General features: G+C 36.0%; 1 pseudogene; it reads right to left on the reverse strand.

The window, feature by feature from the left end:
- Positions 1 to 261: 261 nt before the first annotated feature.
- The window catches only part of LOC135679469 (uncharacterized), a 69375-nt pseudogene continuing 49437 nt past the window's right edge, over positions 262 to 20199 (reverse strand).

Consider the following 20199-nt stretch of genomic DNA (forward strand, 5'->3'; position numbering starts at 1 on the left):
TTATTTGTATTTATATACATCATAATACTAATTCATGGATCTCTCAATTCAACAAATAAGATAATCAAATCATTTCTTTTGGCTATTTCTAAAATTTGATACATTCTGTACCGTGCTAAAGAACCAATCCTCATCCACCAATCAGATATCATCTAGCCAAATTAAATTCTATTATTATAACCCCATCATTCTTGGGTTCATAAAAAATTAAACTATTTAAACCGAGATCACAAGCATATACATAAAAAATTACACTCTTAATACAAAATGAATATGCATTTGGTTTGTAGTTTTCATTCCCTTCAACTATACATTGTACCGGATTCAGATAGACAGTACAAGATTATCTTCTGATGCTTTTAATGAAACAATATTTCCTATAGAAAACATGTCAGATTAGACAAACTATCAAATGAGAAGGGTCATTAGGAGCTCCTGCATCTTCTCTACTGAAGCTAGTCTTTGCATCCTCTCTTAGTTGTCTCAGCCACGACCCTTCACTTGTACCTGAAGTTCTTTGGACTTGACCGATGGGAGTAACTGTAATTCCACTGTCTCCTTCTCCATTTCTGGAGGATAACTGGTTGTTCAGATTTGTTGACAGCCTTGTGGGTAGCACGATTAGTAAAAGTCTACCAAGAGCTCTTTTTAATCCTTAAGAGAATGAGTTCCTAGTTGCGCTCAGTCAAATAACTTGGCGATATAAGACATACCATTCGTTGACCAGTTGTGCAGTAAACATGATGATGAACATTGCCAGCATGAAAAACCCTATTCTCCTCTCATTAGCACTAGAGAAATCCTTCTCCAGTAGAGCAAGGCAAGCCCCATATAAACCCACTTCACCAGCTACTGAGATAATCTCAACAAACTGCACCTTCTTTTTAATAAAGGGCTTTTTCAAGACAAGGAAAAAAAGTTGGAAAGAGGTGATGGACAAAATAATGAGGGTTGGAATCCTAGAAGGCCTATTTGATGAATAAGCACCAGCCAAAATTCCAAGAGAGACACGTTTAATTGATTCCAGAAGTGTATAGTAAATTCGGAGGATGCCAAAGAGTTTCTGGATAAACGGGGCTTCTGCATCTTCAGTCTCATCTTCAGAAGCAATGATTCGGTCTTGGTCTTCATGTTTTGCTTGATTCCCCTCACTAGAAATTTGTGTCAACATGAACTTTGGTGGCCCTCTGAGGTCTTCGAATAATGGACCTAGTTTTGTTTGATTAATTGATTTATGTTGATCTGTCCAAGTCCATTGGCCTCTTTTCCTGGGACCAAGAGTTACACGGATAAACTCTTGATACCAATGGAACTCTTGCCCCTCTTGATGAACTTCTTTGTACTGCAGAAGCTTAGCCATTGTGATGCCAATTGAGAGGAACATCAGCAAGGAGATAAGGAAAGATGTGGAGATACTCAGGAGTACATCTCCAACAACAATAGCTGTAGATGTTTTCCCTTGTTTCGACAAGAGAAGAAGAAAGTCAATTAGAAGTGATTCAAATATCAGAACGATCTCGACTTTTGAAGAATGTTATACAAATTAAAAGTGATGTTAGCTGAGGCATAGTTGTTATGTGGATTAAGTTAAAATATGACAGGAAAATTGATCAATCTCCAGTAAATTATAATCAATTTCTCTACCGAAAATAAGCACATCTCTACCAATATCTTTGCTACGCTTGATTAAGATGAAAAAGGAATTTATGTTTAGCTGCAGTTACCTTTAATTAAAGCAGCAGATGCCTGGCATATACATGGTAATGCAAGCATAACCAAAATTAATTCGAACCTTGGGAACACCAGAGCTCCATACTCTTCTTGCTTTTCTGAATCCCTCCTCAATTTCAAAAGGCAAAGAATTGCCACATGGAGCAAAGGTCAGCCCACCACCAAATATAGCTAACCAGAACATGTTTCTACCAAAATGCTTCCACCTGTTGCGATAAAATCTGCTTGAGTTCTTTACATACTAAATTTGGTATGATTACATATTCAGTAAAAATATACCGGTAAACTCATTTGTCTAATTTTTTTTAAAAAATCACAGGGTGGAACTTAATTATTTTTCTCAACAGTTAGCAGGACAATCTTGATTTAAGCAGGACATAAGGAAAAAAACACAAAATATGCCTTGCCTCTGTTTGACCTACCTATCTGAATTTCGTGAAATCATAATGAATTCAGCTTCAGGATTAAAGTTCTGATTCTGCAAGCATACAATCAAAAAATGATTCAATTGGAATACAAGTTACTACAGACATTAGCGAAAATATGTGAAGACAGGAAAATCTGACCTCAAGAAATGACATGTATTCCCCTGGCATAAGTGGCTTTCCATGTACAGAAGGGTCCACTCCCAGGATTTGGTTTGTAGTCAATGGGGATTTAAAAGTTCTCAACTTGCTTCTTTCCCATATTTCAAAGTAAGCCCCAAGTGTAAACGTTGAATTTTCAATAAATGAATTGCTGGAGCTCGATTCCCATGGGAGATGAATGTATGGAATACTCCATTCTATGCCCCTAGAAAATTCATAATACTCAACAGGAACGGTAACTACCAACCATCTACAGAGTGCAAAAATTTGGACGTGGCATAAAATTCGCTGTAGAAAAGGAAAGACAAGCAGTCAATATCCTTCACGAATATAGAACCCTATGTCCTAGCACCCCAATCTTTTTTCAAGCTTATAGACTAAAATCGAATTTTAACTGAATCCAAGAGACCTCTACTTTTTGTTAGAGTCCTTTTCCATGCTTTGTCTAATGGCAATCATTCTAAATATGTAAAGCCATATTTGCATTAAACTAGTCATGTCATGAAGCCATATTTTCTTTCAACTAGTTTAAGTATGTAATCATCTGTACTTGGGGATTGCTAGGCAGTTGCCATGTTTAATCATTGTGTGAAACTCAACATTCAAGAAAGGCTAATTACCATATTCTAACTGATCTTAGGAGGGCCTCAATTGAAGATTAATCCCAAAGAGTGTCCTTGTTTTAAGTCAAATGTCTTGACTTTTTCGAAGGCAAATAGTCTATCATAGTTATGTACTCTTCAATCCATTACAATTAATTCCCATGTTTTCCTGTAAATGTGAACTTATACTTCCCTTTGAAAAAATGACTGGCCCATCAATATGGTGATATACACCAACTGCTACATCGGTACATCCTATGCTATTAAAACAAATCCATGACTGAGTAGTAAATAAAGACATAGCTTTTAGATAACATTTTAATGACCATGAGCACTGTCATTTATATAATACAGAAAACTTCAAGCAAACTAAATTCGGTTATACCTAGCTTGGACTAATGCCTGTCCAATTCAAATCGAGCAAAATGATGAATTTATGCACAAAAAAGGATACCAAAAGAACATAAATATACAAGGCCCATGATAGATCTTATTTTTGAATACCTGAACAATTTGAAGTGTCTTAAGTATTAACAATTTTTCTTATTAATGTAAGTACAATCTGTGTTTTTTTTACTAATAAACTGTAATGTCATTTTGAGTTTTTTTAGGAACTGATATAAACACAGGTGATGCTTAGGAAATCGAGAGTTATGGTTAGCTTCTTATTGAATTGATATGACATCAAAAGGATAGTGACAGATGACAAGCAGTAGTACCGCCCAGTTATAGCGGTAGTACTGCCAGGACCCCGAAAAACCGAGAGATGACACTTTTCAGCTCTAAATTCAAACTGATTGGGGCCTATATAAACCCCACCCTTTCTGCATGAAAGGGTAACCGAAAGCTTACATTTATTCTGAGAATTTGAGAGCTTAAAAGTGTTGTAAAATGCTAGAAGTTCTTCTCCCTCTCTTATTCTAAGTTTTGATCATTCAAGATAGGAGTGAAAATCTGTAAGGGTTGTCTCCTAAGCCCGTCAAAAGGAGAAAAGGTGTAAAATGTGGTTGGCCTTCGCTTATTGAAGGAAGGCCTCTAGTAGACACCGGTGACCTTGTCGGAGGAGGAAGCCGAAAGTGGATGTAGGTTACGTTTGACCGAACCACTCTAAAATCTGGTTTGCATTTCCTTTGTGCTATTTATCTTAACTGCAAATTGTTTTCCTTACTTTACTTCAAATACGTTTCCATAAGCTTTCAAAGTTATTATCTGCACGAAACGACCATTACGTCGAAATCAGATTTCAACATACGAACGCAGTTTTAATCGTGAATCTTGATAGTAAAAGTTGGTACTAAAAGTTGGTAGGCTTTCTTTGAAATTTTACTGTAATGGTTGAAATTTCGACTGTTACTGCCCAATACAACCCTGTATCAGGCGATACGGGGCCAAAAATTTGGCACCGACTGATAGCAGGCAGTCCGCGCGTCGAGAGGCTCTTGGACCAATACGTACTGCCTATACCGGGCAGTACACATCGAAATTAAAAACCATGTTTTTGATAAGTGGAGCAGTATAAGCTAATTGTGCAAATTATTCAAGTGATTAATCAACAGAAAAAGTATTATCTTTAGTGCCTTTATATTCAACTCCAACGAGGTAGGCTTTCTTTGGACAAACCTACATTCTTAGTATGATAATTCTTTAGTTTTAAAATGATGGAAAAATGAGCTAAATATTAGTTTGTAATATATTTTTACAGAAAAGTGCAAAGTGAAAGCACACAAATAAACAAGAAAAAGCAAAAGCTAAAGGAATTGAGATGTGTAAAATTATTATTGATGAATGCTCTGGTGACAAATGAATATCTAGAATGCAATTCAAGAATTAGTTAATGTCTCTTTTTTCCTTCTTACATAAATATAACAGAGAGTAACAGAAGTCACAATTCCTATAGAGTAATTGCCAATAGTTCGCAAGAAATATTATAGAATGTTGAGGGGCAAGCCATAAGTTAAACAAGAATGAGAAGTAACTGTTGAATCTCATATTTTGATGATGAAACCACTTGATATTTGTTTATAATTTAAACTGCATTTTGAGTGATGCAGGTCTACTCGATCAGGATTAGACAGTTAACGCAGGAGGAATTGACGTTGCGCCGGAAGAGATCACGTCAGGATATTGGATGGCTGAACGCTTCGGACGTCGGGCATCGGGCCAAGAGAGCAGAATTGCGTCAAGGATATCGGGGTTGCGGAGGTCAACCGCCGATTGGGCAACAAGCCGCAAGAGAGGACGATGCACTGAAGAATCGGACGAAGTGCCAACCAATGACGTGCCGGGCAACAGAATGTCAATTCGCATTGTAATAATTGTCTAGATCGGAGTAGAGTTTTTGCTTGTGTGTGCAGGATTAACTACGATAACGACGAAGACATAAAGCAAAACAAAGTGTCAATTCGCGGAGCTCACCGAGAAAGATCGGAGTTGGCCGAAGAAGCTCGTTGGAACTCGCCAAGATCAAATCGTGAAGTCTAGGAGCTTGCCGGGAGTCCGCAGAATGGTTTCCGAGAGTTTATCGGAAGTTCGCTAGAAGCTCGCCGGAAGAAGTCTTGACTTACGGACTTTGTAATAGCTTAGAAAATGTCTTTAAATTCATAGTTAGCACGTTAATTAGGGTTAGGATTAAGTGTTAATCCTATAACCCAAGTAGGGGCCAATTGGGCCCGAGTTCGGACTGGTTTGGGCCAAGTTTGGAGCCCAACCAGTGAGCTAAATTGGGCTAGGCGGTGGCACCGCCTAGATTGGGCGGTGGCACCGCTTGACTAGGCGGTGGCATCGCCTGACTAGGCGGTGGCATCGCCGGCCTCGGAAACCAAAGAGAATTCAAATTTTGGAGCCCAAATTTGAATCCTCTTGAGGCCTATAAATACCCCTCAAATCTCAGCTGAGATGACAACCTTTTGAAAAGCAATAGTTTGAGTTGAGAGCTTTAGAATAAGTCTTTGCAAGCCTTGTTTTTCATATTGCTTAAGTGTTCACCTCCTCCCATCTTGTTGAAAAGAATTGTAAGAGTGTGAACCACTTGTAAAGGTTGTAAGAGGGGTATTAGTCCTTCCCCTACAAGAAATTTGCTAGTGGAAGTTGGAAGCCTCTTCAAAGAAGGCTTCACAAGTGGATGTAGGTCATTTTGACCGAACCACTTTAAAAGCTGCTGCGTTATCTGGTTTGCATCCTACTCTTGCCATTTACATACTGCAAACTTCTCTACTTAGTTACTACGCTTCCATACGTTTCTAAGTTATCAAGCTTCTAAAATCGGTTTCCATTGATATTGCTTTTCATCGTACGAAAGATTTCTTCAAAACCGAAGTTTTAATCCATTGCACTAATTCACCCCCCCCCTCTTAGTGCCGCTCCGATCCTAACAATTGGTATCAGAGCCCTGTATTTCTCATTTCGGATTTACACCCGAGAGAAATGGCTATTCATGGCTTTCAAGAGGGCTTATCGGTTTTTCGTCCACCGTTGTTTAACGGATTGGACTACACTTATTGAAAAACTCGAATGAGAGTTTTCTTGATTTCTATGAATTTGGATTTATGGAATATCGTTGGAAACGGTTTTCAACTTCCCTCTAAACCGATGAACGAATGGTCGGATTTGGAGAAGAAGTATTTTTCTTTAAACGCAAAGGCTATGAATGCCTTATTTTGCGCTTTGGACAAAAATGAGTTCAATCGGATTTCTACGTGCGAAACGGCTTTTGATATTTGGCGAACACTTGAAATCACGAACGAGGGAACTAGTAGAGTCAAAGACTCGAAAGTTAACATTTTATTGCATGATTTTGAGCTTTTTCGAATGAAGCCGAGCGAAACCATTGTTGACATGTACACCCGTTTTACGGATGTCGTCAATGGTTTACAAGCTCTTGGCAAATGTTTCTCGAATTTTGAACTTGTTAGTAAAGTTTTACGATCACTTTCTAAAGCTTGGGAATCAAAAGTAACGGCAATACAAGAAACAAAAGATTTAAATATTTTTCCACTTGAAGAACTTATCGGCTCATTGATGACATATGAAATGGTGCACAATGCACATGATGAACACAATGAACACTTGAACCACCTTCCAAAGAATAGGAAGGATTTGGAACTCCGGACAAATGAATACCACTTGAGCGATGACTCAAGTGATGAGGACAATGATGAACTTGAACTTCGAACACTAAATCTTAATAAGTTTATTAAACAAAAATCTAAAATAAACAATGAACTTGAACGGAGGAAGATGCCAAAGAAGAGGAAGGTAACCAAGGATGAATCAAAAACTTCCAAAGGTGAAACGGCGAATTAGGCTTTGACGAGCTTCGACTACAAGGTAAGTAACTCAACTCTCTTGATTTATTTTGAAATTACTTGAAGTCATTCATGAGTGCTTACTTTAGAATAGGAAATAAAAAATTATTTTTCAAAAATTATATCATGTTTTTCTTTTTAGTATCTTTGAAAAATTAAAAAAATTTGATCATGAAAAGTATATTGCTAAGGTTTCATGCATGTTATGTTTTTGAAATGTTGAATGATGTATGCAACATTATGGATGATAGTTATATGATATGTGATAATGCTTAGGATTAATCCATGCATGTGTATTTTGATGATTTTATGTCATGCATGAGTTTTTGAAGTAAATGTTGATTTGATACTCTCATTTTGGATTAACATGTTTTTGGTTTAATCATTTTTATGACGAATTAAGATGACATTCTCATGACATATTAAGATGACATAGTGCATGTACATATATGTATGAATTTCTTGATAGTCTTTTGATGATAGATGTGATATCATGATGTTTTATTTTTGATGTGTTTGGTCTTGATGGCTTTATGACAAAACTTATGTTTTGATTTTAAATGATGATACATGTTTTCACAAAAAGACTTGAACACCCTCACATGAAATCAATTGTATGAAATGGAAATGAATTTTATATCCTATTGAGATTAATGAATTTAGTTTACCAATCTTGTGAATCTTATGAAAATAAACATTATGAATATTTTGAAAACAAATGAGTGTATCATGCATTTGGTCTTAATGATTTCTCTTGAACATACTTTTTGAAATCATAGTTGATAATGAATATTAAGATATTAAAAGGATGTTATCATGGAATCATGCTTGATAATTTATTTTACGAAATTTACATTTCTATCTTGAATGTTAACATTTTTTTAAAAAAAAGCAAAGGCATGCTCATAAGAAGCAAATCACATGAATAAAAATTTATAAAAATGAAATGTAATCCTCTATCTTATTGATTTTTCAATAAATCTATGCTTGTCATATATGAATTTATTGAATGTAATTTTGAGGATGATTTCAGATTTGACAAATGCTTGATTCATATTTACGACATAAGATACATTTTAAATATGAATCATGCTTCAATCATGTTAAATGCTTCAATCATTTTCTATCTCTTGAGTTCTCGATTTTAATGAAATACAAGTAATAAATTCATTTATGATATCTTGTAAATCACTTGAATTATGAATGAGGTTTTTTTTTTGATGTGTTAAAAGAATCACTTAAAAAGAAAATGCTAAACTTGCAAATCTTTAATTGCTACATTACATGATGATAAAACTTGATATTATATTTTTTTCATACAATGTATTGAACTTTTTATCTCTAAACACTTGATACTTGGAATATTTTAAAATGTGATATTGATAAGAATGTTTCACGTTGCTCTTTGTGCTATATCTTTTCAAATGAATCATGAGCCTTGATATCATATATTTCATAATATAGAAATAACAAGATTTCTTTGCCTTGTATGCCTTATGTGATGATTGTACATCAATTTGTTTTATTATGAATTATATGAATCTTGATCGTGAACTTGTTAAGAAGAATTTTAATGAACCATGAATCATATCTTTAGTATTCACGAATTGATCCTTATTGATATCTTTCATGAATTCTTTGCATATTTGGCTTGTTGAATGGTTGAAATTTTTAGCCATTGAGTTCTCCCTTCTTTTCGATAATGATAAAGGGGAAGTTAGTTTACTAGCCTGCATATTTCAAAGGAAGAAAAATTTGCTAGCTCGATCATTTCATTGAAAGAACTTGCTATCATGTACACTACCAATGAATTACAAATCTTGCAATATAAAGAGAAGCAAAGAATTGCCATTTCGAAAGAAGCAAAAAATGCAAAACTTAGAAAACTTGCAATATAATTGCTCTTGCCATGCTTTGTATCAAAAATAGGTTGATATCCTTAAAAGCATCGCATTAAAGTTTTTAGTGTATCGCAATGTATCACATGTATCACAAATTGAAATTTTTGAGACTATTATCATATCATGTTTAACAATTGATATCTTTCATTAATATGATAAATTATCATCTCATGATATATCGCATAATTATATCATGCTTTGCGATTGTATCATGTGATCTTTGCTGAATTTTCACATTGATATCCTTTATGACATGATTTCTTTGCATTATTGTCTTGTATGCTTCATGTGATAATATGAATACATGAAACACTTATGATATGATTTTTATACAATTCCATGTATTCATAAAATATTTATCTCATCACCCAATAACTCTTCTTGATATTCCTTATGAGATGAAATGAAATAATGCATGAAATACAAATGAGAAGTCAATGATCATGCATGATAGGATATAATGAATTTTGACATTTAGATACCATCATTTGAATAGCTATGATCATGTTGCCAAAATGATATATCATGAATGCTTGAATATCATGTTTAATATGCTCATAATGATGATTTGGTATCGTGCATAAAAAAAAAAAATTGAAATGTAATGTTAATGAATTTGTGCATTGAAACTATAATGATGCACAAAGAATAATGATTACTTACCTTTGTCATGATTTAGAAATTGATGTAAAGGGTTTTTTCCTTCTTTTTGACAATGACAAAGGGGGAGATAGATTGCTAGCACAATTCAAGAAAAAAACAAAAATTGCACTTCTCAAAAGAGAAGAAATTGCTATCTTGAACATCACCGAGAATTGCTAGCTTGAAACATCAAGAAAATGCAAAAATGTGCTATCGTGCCTATCTCAAGAAAAGCAAATATGCCAACTTGTATATATTTGAATTTGCTAGCTTATAAAACTTGCATATTTCAAGAAGCAAGAGTTGCTTTCTTGAACATCTCTAAATTGCTAGCTTGCAAGTTCTAAAACATTGTAAAATTGCTAGATTGCATGATAATAAAAATTTAATATTATGTTTTTCATGCAATGAGATGAACCCATATAACAAACACTTGATTGTGATACTTCTCCTTTTTGTTGATGACAAAGGGGGAGAAGTATGTTGATGACATGACATGTGATGTGTTGCAAGTATTCATGATAAATATTGCAATGACTTGAATTCTGTTTGAATTCAAGGTTCTATCAATATGGCATATTGATAGGGGGAGTTTGTTTAAACTCCGGGAGTTAAGGTTAACTCCGTCATCAAGTGGTTGTCATCATCAAAAAGGGGGAGATTGTTAAATCTCGTATTTTGATGATGAAACCACTTGATATGTGTTTATAATTTAAATTGCATTTTGAGTAATACAGGTCCACTCGATCAGGATTAGACAGTTAATGCAGGAGGAATTGACGTTGCGACGGAAGAGATCACGTCACGATATTGGGTGTCGGACGTCGGGCATTGGGCCAAGGTGAGCGGAATTGCGCCAAGGATATCGGGGTTGCGGAGGTCAACCGTCGATTGGGCAACAAGCCGCAAGAGAGGACGATGCGCTGAAGAATCGGACGAAGCGCCAACCAATAACGTGCCGGGCAACAGAATGTCAATTCGCGTTGTAATAATTGTCTAGATCGGAGTAGAATTTTTGCTTGTGTGTGCAGGATTAACTACGATAACGACGAAGACATAAAGCAAAACAAAGTGTCGGAGTCAAGCACGAAGGATTCGTTGCGAGTTCGAGAGTTCGACGGAAGTCCGAAGGTTCGTCGGGAATGCTGCCGGAACTAGCCAAGAATAAGTAGGGAGCTTACCGAAGGGTTTTTCGGAAGCTTACCGGAAGGTTCGTTGGAAGTTCGCGGAGCTCGCCGAGAAAGATCGGAGTTGGCCGAAGAAGCTCGTTGGAACTCGCCAAGATCAAATCGTGAAGTCTAGGAGCTTACCGGGAGTCCGTAGAATGGTTTTCGAGAGTTTATCGGAAGACCGTCGGAAGTTCGCCGGAAGCTCGCCGGAAGAAGTCTTGACTTACGGACTTTGTAATAGCTTAGAAAATGTCTTTAAATTCATAGTTAGCACGCTAATTAGGGTTAGGATTAGGTGTTAATCCTATAACCCAAGTAGGGGCCAATTGGGCCCGAGTTCGGACTGGTTTGGGCCAAGTTTGGAGCCCAACCAGTGAGCTGAATTGGGCTAGGCGGTGGCACCGCCTAGATTGGGCAGTGGCACCGCTTGACTGGGCGGTGGCACCGCCGGCCTCGGAAACCAAAGAGAATTCAAATTTTGGAGCCCAAATTTGAATCCTCTTGAGGCCTATAAATACCCCTCAAATCTCAGCTGAGATGACAACCTTTTGAAAAGCAATAGTTTGAGTTGAGAGCTTTAGAATAGTCTTTGCAAGCCTTATTTTTCATATTGCTTAAGTGTTCACCTCCTCCCATCTTGTTGAAAAGAATTGTAAGAGTGTGAACCACTTGTAAATGTTGTAAGAAGGGTATTAGTCCTTCCCCTACAAGAAATTTGCTAGTGGAAGTTGGAAGCCTCTTCAAAGAAGGCTTCCCAAGTGGACGTAGGTCATTTTGACCGAACCACTTTAAAAGCTGCTGCGTTATCTGGTTTGCATCCTACTCTTGCCATTTACATACTGCAAACTTCTCTACTTAGTTACTACGCTTCCATACGTTTCTAAGTTATCAAGTTTCTAAAATCGGTTTCCATTGATATTACTTTTCATCGTACGAAAGATTTCTTCAAAACCGAAGTTTTAATCCGCTGCACTAATTCACCCCCCCCCTCTTAGTGTCGCTCCGATCCTAACAGTAAGTAAACAAATAGACTATTCAATAATAAAATTTGAGGATACCCCTAAATATATTTTCTAGTAAAGGACTAATATAATAGTTTTAAAAAAAAGATGAATGAACATGATTCTTAAATTCCAATAAGTGAAGAATCAATCCTCTGAGCCTCTTTGTCCCTAATGAACAAAAGAAAAAATGTGCCTTGATCATAAAATAAAAGAAAGATAAGCCTCAACATATGACTAAAGCATCACAAATAACAATTTATAAGTTTTTGCAGGTGAAATATCCATGTAGCATGAACCATGAAGCAATTTGCTAACAAGCTAATCATCATGATGATTGTCGTGATGTTATAATAAGCATTTCATGACTTAAATGTTTCTACTGGAATTATCATGTCAATTTAAACTTTTTTCCATATGTGATATTAGGAATTGCAAACAATAATCACAACAGCTTCGACTGTAATGGTTGAAATTTCGATCATGGCAAGATTCTTAAGTTCAATCATGGCAATTCAACACTTGAATTTTTGTGCAAGATTGCACTTTGCTTTTCTTTGCAAGTAACAATATTTATGATGTTTGATATAGCAAATTTCTTCATTACAATGATCGAGCTAGCAAATTCTTCATTCAAGTGTGCAAGCTAGCAATAACTTTCTCCCCCTTTGTCAATGTCAAAAACAAGGAGAGGAACCAATGATTTAGACTTTTATATCAACTTTGCACCAATCAATATTTCAATCATCACATGATGCATACAAGACAATAATGCAAAGAAATCATTCCATGAAGGATATCAATGTGAAAATTCTGTTAGGATCAAGAGCACTAAGAGGGAGGGGGAGGGGGTGAATTAGTGCAGCGGAAAACTTTCGACGATTTAAACTGCATTCGTATGATAAGAGCGATTTCGGTAGAAAAGTCGATTCGTAAATCACTTTAACTTGTGATCAAGAAAGATGCAGTTAAAGCAAGTCTACGAAGGCCGTTTGCAGTTGTGATGGAAATTAGAATGTAAGCGTAAACTAAAATATGATGTTCGTACGATAAAACTGATTTGCGTCTAAACGCCGATTCGAAAAATACTGAACTTTGAAACACGATCGTAAATGCGCAGAAGGCAGTAAGCTATTGAGGAGGTTTGCAGTAAAGATAATATGCTTAAAGTAAATGCAAACCGAGATTTAGAGTGGTTTGGTCAATCTTGACCTACATCCACTTTTGGCTTCCTCCACCGATGAGGTCACCGACGTCCACTAGAGGCCTTCCTTCAATAGGCGAAGGCCAACCACCCTTTTACAGTTTCACTCCTTTTGACAGGCTTAGGAGACAACCCTTACAGAATTTTCTTTCCTCTCTTGACATATCAAAACTTGGAAGAAAAGAGGAAGGAGAACTTTTAACTCATACAACACTTTTGAGCTCTAAAAAAAACACAGAGTAAGATCAGGATTTCGGTGGTTTTTGGTTACTCTGTCATTGTTGAAAAGGTGGGGTATTTATAGGCCCCAATCCAGTTTGAATTCCGAGCTCAAAACTATCAATTCTTGGAATTCTTAGGTCTGGCGGTTGCACCGCTTGATTGGGGCGGTTGCACCGCTTGATTGGGGTGGTTGCACCGCCTGGCAAAGCTCGAAGACTAAGCCTCTGGGCGGTTGCACCTCCTGTCAGGGGCGGTTGCACCTCCTGCCAGAGCTCGGAGACCGAGCTCAGGCGGTTGCACCTCTGTCAGAGGCGGTTGCACCGCCCAGCCAGAGCTCGAAGACTGAGCCTTGGGCGGTGCCACCGCCGACCCAGGCGGTGCCATCTCTGGCCAAGAAATCTGGGTCCGAATGGGCTGATCTATTCGACCCAATTTGGGTCTATCAAGGGCCCAATTGTCCCAAGATTAAGTTAATGGGATCACCTCCCATTTCTAACTTAATCATCGTGCTAACTACGAATTTTTTAAGACATTTACTACAGCTTGCTTCCGGTGCGTCAATCGCTTCTTCCGGCGAGCTTCCGGCGAACTTCCGGCGAACATCCGACGGACCTCCGGCGATACTCCGACGGACTCTCGGCAAACTCCTGGACTTGCGACGATCCACTTAGCGAGTTCCGACGAGCTTCTTTAGCAAGCTCATGGACTTTTCGGATTTGTTCCCGCAGAACCTCCGACGACCGTTCGGACTTCCGTCGAACTCTCGAACTCCCAACGTGATCATAGTCTTGACTCCGACTCAACTCCTGCTGCATGTCTTACTTTCATCGTAGTTAATCCTACACACTTATCTCAACATATGGATTATATAACAAATGATAATTGACTTCATCATCAAAATCCGAGATACAACAATCTCCCCCTTTTTGATGATGATAATCAATTGATAACGGAGTTGACCTTAACTCCTCCTATCTATATGCCATAATTGAGATAAGTCATTCTTGAATTCAAAGCCTTTGAATTCAAGAGACATATTGATAAGTTAAAATCATTTAACCTTATCAATACTCCCATCATGATGTATCTCTCTGAAAATGATGTATGATGTCAAGGCTCGACATCCATTTTCAAATTTCAAATGTGAATGATGATAATGATAACAATTCATCATATGGTAAGATATCAACATGTAAAATTTCGAATTAAGATTTTGATATCTTAACATGACGCACACATTTCAAGTATTTTAACAATCATAGCATTTCATTATATGGTAAGATATCAATATGTAAAATTTCGAATTAAGATTTTGATATCTTAACATGATGCACATATTTCAAGTATTTTAGCAATCATAGCATTTCATCACATGGTAAGATATCAACACGTAGAACTACGATGCAAGTTCTTGATATCTTAGCATGATGCAAACATGGCATATTGCTAATATGGCAATCATAGTTATCATTAATTCATATATTTTCGATGATGCAAGCATGGCATAATCATAGCATCAATTCATATATCTGTTTTTTTTTCAACATAATATGGCATCAATTCATATATTTGCTTTTTTCAACATAATATGACATCAATTCATATATTTCTCCCCCTTTGTCATCAACAAAAAGGAGAACGATATAAACAACTTTTAAATATACGTGCGATGCCATAAGTAGGTTCATGTCATTTATCTACATAGAGTGATAGGATATAAATTATACAAACATCTCAAGAAAAACATGACAGGGAGATTATTTACATAGAGTGAAAACTTCTTCCTTTTTATTTGTTATTATCTTTTTGCATGAAGGAGGAAGGCCATTTGTGTAGTTCAAATCGATAGGGTATTAAGGCATGCTTTACAAGGATCAGGATATTTATGTGAATCAAATCCTTGCACATAAAAATATCTTCATTTTATAAGAATCATCAAATCTATTTCTCAAAGGGAATATTTTTTACATGATAAGTCTAAAAGATATGCATTTGCTAGATGATTCTATTTGTCAAAAATCAATGATGTGAATCAAAGTCCGAAAGAGAATAATGTATTTATGAAATCCGATTGGAACTGAAAATTTAATTTAACACTTTCATGCAATCTATGAAGACATGCTCATTGTTATGGAAATTTTGTATTAATTTCCAACATATTATTTTAGGCATGTAATAGCAATTAAGTGATTTGATCATTCAATCAATAAAGTCCGAATAAAATTTTAACAAGTTTATGCATTCGGACACATCAACATTTCTAATTCTCTTCTTATGAAATCAAATTGTTCTTCACTTAGAGGTTTTGTAAAAATATCAGCTAGTTGATTCTTAGTATTTATGAACTCTATGATTACATCATGATTAGTAACATGATCTCGTATAAAGTGATGTCTAATATCAATATGTTTTGTTCTTGAGTGTTGAATGAGATTCTTTGTTAAACATATTACACTCGTGTTATCACATTTAATGAGAATATTTTTAAGATAGACTTTATAATCTTCTAAGGTGTTTTTCATCCACATAACTTGTGCACAGCATGCACTAGCTGCAATATACCCAGCTTCGATTGTTGATAGTGCAACCGAATTTTGTTTCTTAGATGACCAGGAAACAAGAGAATGTCCCAAAAATTGACATGTTCCTGATGTGCTTTTTCTATCTAGTCTACACCTAGCAAAATCCGCATCAGCATACGCAATTAACTCAAAATTCTCGGATTTTGGATACCATAATCCTAGATTTGTGGTACCTTTAAGATATCTAAGTATTTTTTTAACCGCTTTAAAATGAGATATCTTAAGGTTCGATTGAAACCTAGCACAAAGTCCTACACTAAACATGATATCTGGTCTAGTTGCAGTGAGGTAAAGTAAACTTCATATCATACCCATATAAGTTTTTTGATCGAAGCTTTCTCCACTCTCATCAACTTCTAACTTAGTGGAGGTGCTCATAGGGGTGTTAATAGCTTTTGAGCTATCCATATTAAATCTTTTCAGTAGATCTAAAGCATATTTAGTTTGACTAATAAAGATGTCATTGCTTAGTTGCTTAATTTGTAAGCCTAAGAAAAATGTTAATTCTCCCATCAAACTCATTTCAAATTCGAGACTCATGGTTTTAGCAAAAGATTCACAAAGAGATTCATTAGTAGAACCGAAGATAATATCATCAACATAAATCTGAACAATGAGAAAGTTATTTTCAAAATTCTTGATAAATAATATAGTATCGACCTTGCCTTTTGTGAAATTGTTTTCAATAAGAAAAGTACTTAGTCTATCATACCAAGCCCTTGGGGCTTGTTTTAAACCATAGAGAGCTTTGGTTAATTTAAATACATGATTAGGGAGGCTATTATTTTCAAATCCGGGAGGTTGTTCAACATAAACTTCCTCAGAAATAAAGCCATTAAGAAAAGCGCTTTTAACATCCATTTGAAACAACTTAAAATTATTATTACTAGCATAGGCAAGGAGCATCCTTATGGCTTCTAATCTAGCCACAGGAGCGAAGGTTTCTTCGTAATTGATACCTTCTTCTTGGTTGAAACCTTTGGCCACTAATCTAGCCTTGTTTCTAACCACGATACCATATTCATCTTGCTTGTTTCTAAAGACCCATTTAGTACCAATAACTAAATGGTCATTTGGCCTAGGAACAAGCTTCCATACCTCATTTCTCTCAAATTGATTTAACTCATCTTGCATTGCGATAATCCATAAATCATCTTTCATGGCTTCGTCAATACATTTAGGTTCAATTTGGGAGAGAAAAGCGACGTTAGCACAAAAATTTTTAAGAGATGAACGTGTTTGAACCCCCTTAGATGTGTCTCCTAGGATTAGCTCCTTAGGATGAGCATCTACATACTTCTAATCCTCAGGTAAGGATGTTTCGGAAGTGGATGCATCCAAGTTGCTAGTTGGAGAAGGGGTTTCATTTAAATTCAAAGAATCGAAATTAACATCATCATCAAAGTCATTTTTCTTGATTTCGAAAATCTCATTGAAAACAACATGAATGGATTCTTCTATAATTAAAGTCATTTTATTGAAGATACGAAAAGCTTTAGAAACCGAAGAATAACCAAGAAAAATTCCTTCATCAGATTTAGCATCAAATTTTCCTAAGGCATCTTTTTCATTCAAGATAAAACACTTATACCCAAAAACTTTAAAATATGAAACATTGGATTTTTTATTGTTCCACAACTCATAGGGAGTTTTGGTGAGTAAGGGTCTTACTAAAACTTTATTCAAAATATAGCATGCAGTGTTTACGGCTTCGGCCCAAAAATATTTGGGTAAGCTATGTTCATTCAACATGGTTCTTGTCATTTCTTGTAAATTTCTATTCTTTCTTTCTACTACTCCATTTTGTTGAGGATTTCTTGGAGTAGAGAAGTTGTGGTTGTATCCATTAGATTCACAAAATTCTTGGAAATCATGGTTTTGAAATTCACCACCGTGATCACTTCGAATTGAAGAAATCATAAAACCCTTTTCATATTGAACAAGTTTACAAAACTTGGTGAAATATCTAAAGCATTCATTTTTGTGTTTCAAGAAATAAGTCCATGTGTATCTACTATAGTCATCTACAATGACGAAGGCGTATTTGCTACCTCCTAGGCTTGATGTAGAGATTGGTTCGAACAAGTCCATATGGATCAATTGTAAGGGCCTAGATGTGCATATTTGATTCTTAGATTTGAAACTACTCTTAATTTGTTTTCCTAATTGACAAGCATCACACACATTATCTTTGATGAACTTGATGTGAGGAATTCCTCGTACAAGTTCTTTGGATGATATTTGAGTGATTAGTTTCATGTTAGCATGACCTAATCTCCTATGCCAAAGCCAAGCATCCTCATTCAAAACTGAGAAACATACTTCATTGCAAAGATCATTGATGTTAATGGTGTATACGTTATTCTGTTTTAATGCAATCATAGATGTGTTTTTATGTGGTTTTTCAATGATGCAAGCATTAGATTCGAATTTGACGATATATCCTTTATCACACAATTGACTAATACTCAAGAGGTTATGTTTTAAACCATCAACTAACAAAACATCTTCAATAAAAAAGTTGTTTTTGTTACCTATGGTTCATTTGCCAATTATTTTACTCTTATTGTTGTCTCCGAAGGTGACATAGCCTTCGTCTATGCTAGTGAGCTTAGAGAATTGAGATGGATCTTCGGTCATATGCCCTGAGCATCCACTATCAAGGTACCATCTCTTGCTCCTAGCTTGTGATGGTGTATGTCTCTACAAGAAAGGATAATTTTTAGGTACCCATTTACTTTTGGGTGCCTCAAAAACTGATCTACATCATTTATCATGTTGCATAGAGTTTATCATGGTTCCTTTAGGAACACAAATTAATTTGTTCGGACTAATTTTCTTGAATGGACAATAATGCGTTTTGTGTCCATGTTTGCAACAAAAGTTGCACTTGCTTTTGTGTCCAGTAGGATCATGTTCAAAGACTTGCTGCCGACCTCGAATTTCTTCAAGGTGTCCTTAAGTAGCAAGTTTTCCTTTTGGATAGTTTCTAAATCATGGCATTTTATACAAGAACCTAAACTATCATGATATTTAGTTTTTAACTTATCGAAATTATAAGTAAGACTATCATGCTCCTTTTTTAGCAATTTGTATTTTCTACTAATAATCTTGCATTAATCAAATAAGTCATGGAAGGCATTTAATAACTCATCAAATGATAAATCTGCATCAATTAAATTTGTTACCTCCTCTCCGATGGCCATTAAAGCATAATGAACAACTTGCTCGGTGTTGGACTCCTCTTCTTCGGACGCGCTCGAGTCATCCCACGTTGCTTTGAGCGCCTTCTTCTTTAATGTTCTCTTCTTGGCTTGGGGACAATCACTTTTGTAGTGTCCCGGCTTTTTACACTCGTAGCAAATAACTTGGTCCTTTTTGGGTTCAAGTTTATTTTTTGTGTCATTTTTAAACTTGTTTCTCTTAATGAATTTTTTGAATTTCCTTGTTAAAAGTGCCAAGTCATCATCACAATCCTCATCACTTGAGTTTTCTCTCAAGTGGTCATCTAAAGTTCTAAGTGTCATATCCTTCCTGTTCTTTGGAAGAATGTCTTCTTGCTCTTCATGAGCCTTGCATGTCATTTCATAGGTCATTAATGACCCGATTAGTTCTTCAAGAGGGAAGTTGTTTAAATCTTTAGCCTCTTGAATAACAGTGACTTTAGGGTCCCAACTCTTAGGAAGGGATCTTAGAATCTTATTTACTAGCTCAAAATCCGAAAAACTTTTGTCGAGTCCTTTCAGACCATTGACGACATCCGTGAATCGGGTGTACAACGCGCCAATAGTCTCGCTCGGTTTCATTCGGAAAAGTTCGAAAGAGTGTATCAAAAGATTGATTTTTGACTCTTTCACTCTACTTGTGCCTTCGTGAGTCACTTCGAGTGTATGCCAAATATCAAACGTGGTTTCACAAACCGAAACACGATTAAACTCATTTTTATCAAGCGCACAAAGTAAGGCATTCATAGCCTTTGTATTAAGAGCGAAAGTCTTCTTCTCCAATTCATTCCAATCGATCATTGAAAGAGAAGACTTCGAAAATCCATTTTCGACAAGATTCCAAAGTTCAAAATCCATTGAAATAAGGAAGATCCTCATTCGGGTCTTCCAATAGGTGTAGTCCGTCCCATTGAACATGGGTGGACGTGTAATAGAATGGCCCTCTTGGTTTCCGGCGTATGCCATCTCTCTTGGGTTTTAATCCGTTTGAGAGTTAACCCCGCTCTGATACCAATTGTTAGGATCAAGA

The sequence above is a fragment of the Musa acuminata genome, chromosome BXJ1-1 (genome assembly GCF_036884655.1).
Source record: "Musa acuminata AAA Group cultivar baxijiao chromosome BXJ1-1, Cavendish_Baxijiao_AAA, whole genome shotgun sequence".
NCBI classification, from domain to species: domain Eukaryota; kingdom Viridiplantae; phylum Streptophyta; class Magnoliopsida; order Zingiberales; family Musaceae; genus Musa; species Musa acuminata.